Source organism: Aulostomus chinensis, chromosome 1, assembly GCF_037954235.1.
Source record: "Aulostomus chinensis isolate RoL2024-O1b breed Wild chromosome 1, RoL_Achi_v1.0, whole genome shotgun sequence".
Taxonomy (NCBI): Eukaryota; Metazoa; Chordata; class Actinopteri; order Syngnathiformes; family Aulostomidae; genus Aulostomus; species Aulostomus chinensis.
This window is the reverse complement of record NC_141320.1, coordinates 55,184,451-55,189,973: the sequence shown is the minus strand read 5'-3', so window position 1 is coordinate 55,189,973 and position 5,523 is coordinate 55,184,451.

The following is a 5,523-nucleotide window of genomic DNA, read 5'->3' as shown; positions in this document are numbered from 1 at the left end:
ATGAAAACTCATTGAAATCAAGCTGTAACTTCAAGTTTATGCATCTTTCTATGCTTTCAGGTTGAAACTTGACTGAAAACTCACTTTGAAGAAAAGTTAGAGCATTTTTGTATCACAGGTCACAAATAGTGTTTTCTCAGCGAGAGAAGGCCAAAATGAACACTTCATGCAGAACTCCTGTATTTTGAGGAAAACTCACTGAAATCAAGCTGTAACTTCAAGTTTATGCATCTTTCTATGCTTTCAGGTTGAAACTTGACTGAAAACTCACTTTGAAGAAAAGTTAGAGCTTTTTTGTATCACAGGTCACAAATAGTGTTTTCTCAGCGAGAGAAGGCCAAAATGAACACTTCATGCAGAACTCCTGTATTTTGATGAAAACTCACTGAAATCAAGCTGTAACTTCAAGTTTATGCATCTTTCTATGCTTTCAGGTTGAAACTTGACTGAAAACTCACTTTGAAGAAAAGTTAGAGCATTTTTGTTTCACAGGTCACAAATAGTTTTTTCTCAGCGAGAGAAGGCCAAAATGAACACTTCATGCAGAACTCCTGTATTTTGATGAAAACTCACTGAAATCCACCTGTAACTTCAAGTTTATGCATCTTTCTATGCTTTCAGGTTGAAACTTGACTGAAAACTCACTTTGAAGAAAAGTTATGGCTGTTTTGTGTCCCACGTCACAAATAGCGTTTTCTCAGCGAGAGAAGGCCAAAATGAACACTTCATGCAGAACTCCTGTATTTTGATGAAAACTCACTGAAATCAAGCTGTAACTTCAAGTTTATGCATCTTTCTATGCTTTCAGGTTGAAACTTGACTGAAAACTCACTTTGAAGAAAAGTTAGAGCTTTTTTGTATCACAGGTCACAAATAGTGTTTTCTCAGCGAGAGAAGGCCAAAATGAACACTTCATGCAGAACTCCTGTATTTTGATGAAAACTCACTGAAATCAAGCTGTAACTTCAAGTTTAAACATCTTTCTATGCTTTCAGGTTGAAACTTGACTGAAAACTCACTTTGAACAAAAGTTATGTCTGTTTTGTGTCCCACGTCACAAATAGCGTTTTCTTAGCGAGAGAAGGCCAAAATGAACACTTCATGCAGAACTCCTGTATTTTGATGAAAACTCACTGAAATCAACCTGTAACTTCAAGTTTATGCATCTTTCTATGCTTTCAGGTTGAAACTTGATTGAAAACTCACTTTGAAGAAAAGTTAGAGCATTTTTGTATCACAGGTCACAAATAGTGTTTTCTCAGCGAGAGAAGGCCAAAATGAACACTTCATGCAGAACTCCTGTATTTTGATGAAAACTCATTGAAATCAAGCTGTAACTTCAAGTTTATGCATCTTTCTATGCTTTCAGGTTGAAACTTGACTGAAAACTCACTTTGAAGAAAAGTTAGAGCATTTTTGTATCACAGGTCACAAATAGTGTTTTCTCAGCGAGAGAAGGCCAAAATGAACACTTCATGCAGAACTCCTGTATTTTGAGGAAAACTCACTGAAATCAAGCTGTAACTTCAAGTTTATGCATCTTTCTATGCTTTCAGGTTGAAACTTGACTGAAAACTCACTTTGAAGAAAAGTTAGAGCTTTTTTGTATCACAGGTCACAAATTGTGTTTTTTCGGCGAGAGAAGGCCAAAATGAACACTTCATGCAGAACTCCTGTATTTTGAAGAAAACTCACTGAAATCAAGCTGTAACTTCAAGTTTATGCATCTTTCTATGCTTTCAGGTTGAAACTTGACTGAAAACTCACTTTGAACAAAAGTTATGGCTGTTTTGTGTCCCAAGTCACAAATAGCGTTTTCTCAGCGAGAGAAGGCCAAAATGAACACTTCATGCAGAACTCCTGTATTTTGATGAAAACTCACTGAAATCAAGCTGTAACTTCAAGTTTATGCATCTTTCTATGCTTTCAGGTTGAAACTTGACTGAAAACTCACTTTGAAGAAAAGTTAGAGCTTTTTTGTATCACAGGTCACAAATAGTGTTTTCTCAGCGAGAGAAGGCCAAAATGAACACTTCATGCAGAACTCCTGTATTTTGATGAAAACTCACTGAAATCAAGCTGTAACTTCAAGTTTAAACATCTTTCTATGCTTTCAGGTTGAAACTTGACTGAAAACTCACTTTGAACAAAAGTTATGTCTGTTTTGTGTCCCACGTCACAAATAGCGTTTTCTTAGCGAGAGAAGGCCAAAATGAACACTTCATGCAGAACTCCTGTATTTTGATGAAAACTCACTGAAATCAAGCTGTAACTTCAAGTTTATGCATCTTTCTATGCTTTCAGGTTGAAACTTGATTGAAAACTCACTTTGAAGAAAAGTTAGAGCATTTTTGTATCACAGGTCACAAATAGTGTTTTCTCAGCGAGAGAAGGCCAAAATGAACACTTCATGCAGAACTCCTGTATTTTGATGAAAACTCATTGAAATCAAGCTGTAACTTCAAGTTTATGCATCTTTCTATGCTTTCAGGTTGAAACTTGACTGAAAACTCACTTTGAAGAAAAGTTAGAGCATTTTTGTATCACAGGTCACAAATAGTGTTTTCTCAGCGAGAGAAGGCCAAAATGAACACTTCATGCAGAACTCCTGTATTTTGAGGAAAACTCACTGAAATCAAGCTGTAACTTCAAGTTGATGCATCTTTCTATGCTTTCAGGTTGAAACTTGACTGAAAACTCACTTTGAAGAAAAGTTAGAGCTTTTTTGTATCACAGGTCACAAATAGTGTTTTCTCGGCGAGAGAAGGCCAAAATGAACACTTCATGCAGAACTCCTGTATTTTGAAGAAAACTCACTGAAATCAAGCTGTAACTTCAAGTTTATGCATCTTTCTATGCTTTCAGGTTGAAACTTGACTGAAAACTCACTTTGAACAAAAGTTATGGCTGTTTTGTGTCCCAAGTCACAAATAGCGTTTTCTCAGCGAGAGAAGGCCAAAATGAACACTTCATGCAGAACTCCTGTATTTTGATGAAAACTCACTGAAATCAAGCTGTAACTTCAAGTTTATGCATCTTTCTATGCTTTCAGGTTGAAACTTGACTGAAAACTCACTTTGAAGAAAAGTTAGAGCATTTTTGTATCACAGGTCACAAATAGTGTTTTCTCAGCGAGAGAAGGCCAAAATGAACACTTCATGCAGAACTCCTGTATTTTGATGAAAACTCACTGAAATCAAGCTGTAACTTCAAGTTTATGCATCTTACTATGCTTTCAGGTTGAAACTTGACTGAAAACTCACTTTGAAGAAAAGTTAGAGCATTTTTGTATCACAGGTCACAAATAGTTTTTTCTCAGCGAGAGAAGGCCAAAATGAACACTTCATGCAGAACTCCTGTATTTTGATGAAAACTCACTGAAATCCACCTGTAACTTCAAGTTTATGCATCTTTCTATGCTTTCAGGTTGAAACTTGACTGAAAATTCACTTTGAAAAAAAGTTATGGCTGTTTTGTGTCCAACGTCACAAATAGCGTTTTCTCAGCGAGAGAAGGCCAAAATGAATACTTCATGCAGAACTCCTGTATTTTGATGAAAACTCACTGAAATCAAGCTGTAACTTCAAGTTTATGCATCTTTCTATGCTTTCAGGTTGAAACTTGACTGAAAACTCACTTTGAAGAAAAGTTAAGGCATTTTTGTATCACAGGTCACAAATAGTGTTTTCTCAGCGAGAGAAGGCCAAAATGAACACTTCATGCAGAACTCCTGTATTTTGATGAAAACTCACTGAAATCAAGCTGTAACTTCAAGTTTATGCATCTTTCTATGCTTTCAGGTTGAAACTTGACTGAAAACTCACTTTGAAGAAAAGTTAGAGCATTTTTGTTTCACAGGTCACAAATAGTTTTTTCTCAGCGAGAGAAGGCCAAAATGAACACTTCATGCAGAACTCCTGTATTTTGATGAAAACTCACTGAAATCCACCTGTAACTTCAAGTTTATGCATCTTTCTATGCTTTCAGGTTGAAACTTGACTGAAAACTCACTTTGAAGAAAAGTTAGAGCTTTTTTGTATCACAGGTCACAAATAGTGTTTTCTCAGCGAGAGAAGGCCAAAATGAACACTTCATGCAGAACTCCTGTATTTTGATGAAAACTCACTGAAATCAAGCTGTAACTTCAAGTTTATGCATCTTTCTATGCTTTCAGGTTGAAACTTGACTGAAAACTCACTTTGAACAAAAGTTATGGCTGTTTTGTGTTCCACGTCACAAATAGTGTTTTGTCAGCGAGAGAAGGCCAAAATGAACACTTCATGCAGAACTCCTGTATTTTGATGAAAACTCACTGAAATCAAGCTGTAACTTCAAGTTTATGCATCTTTCTATGCTTTCAGGTTGAAACTTGACTGAAAACTCACGTTGAACAAAAGTTATGGCTGTTTTGTGTCCCACGTCACAAATAGCGTTTTCTTAGCGAGAGAAGGCCAAAATGAACACTTCATGCAGAACTCCTGTATTTTGATGAAAACTCACTGAAATCAACCTGTAACTTCAAGTTTATGCATCTTTCTATGCTTTCAGGTTGAAACTTGATTGAAAACTCACTTTGAAGAAAAGTTAGAGCATTTTTGTATCACAGGTCACAAATAGTGTTTTCTCAGCGAGAGAAGGCCAAAATGAACACTTCATGCAGAACTCCTGTATTTTGATGAAAAGTCATTGAAATCAAGCTGTAACTTCAAGTTTATGCATCTTTCTATGCTTTCAGGTTGAAACTTGACTGAAAACTCACTTTGAAGAAAAGTTAGAGCATTTTTGTATCCCAAGTCACAAATAGCGTTTTCTCAGCGAGAGAAGGCCAAAATGAACACTTCATGCAGAACTCCTGTATTTTGATGAAAACTCACTGAAATCAAGCTGTAACTTCAAGTTTATGCATCTTTCTATGCTTTCAGGTTGAAACTTGACTGAAAACTCACTTTGAAGAAAAGTTAGAGCATTTTTGTATCACAGGTCACAAATAGTGTTTTCTCAGCGAGAGAAGGCCAAAATGAACACTTCATGCAGAACTCCTGTATTTTGATGAAAACTCACTGAAATCAAGCTGTAACTTCAAGTTTATGCATCTTTCTATGCTTTCAGGTTGAAACTTGACTGAAAACTCACTTTGAAGAAAAGTTAAGGCATTTTTGTATCACAGGTCACAAATAGTGTTTTCTCAGCAAGAGAAGGCCAAAATGAACACTTCATGCAGAACTCCTGTATTTTGATGAAAACTCACTGAAATCAAGCTGTAACTTCAAGTTTATGCATCTTTCTATGCTTTCAGGTTGAAACTTGACTGAAAACTCACTTTGAACAAAAGTTATGGCTGTTTTGTGTCCCACGTCACAAATAGCGTTTTCTTAGCGAGAGAAGGCCAAAATGAACACTTCATGCAGAACTCCTGTATTTTGATGAAAACTCACTGAAATCAACCTGTAACTTCAAGTTTATGCATCTTTCTATGCTTTCAGGTTGAAACTTGATTGAAAACTCACTTTGAAGAAAAGTTAG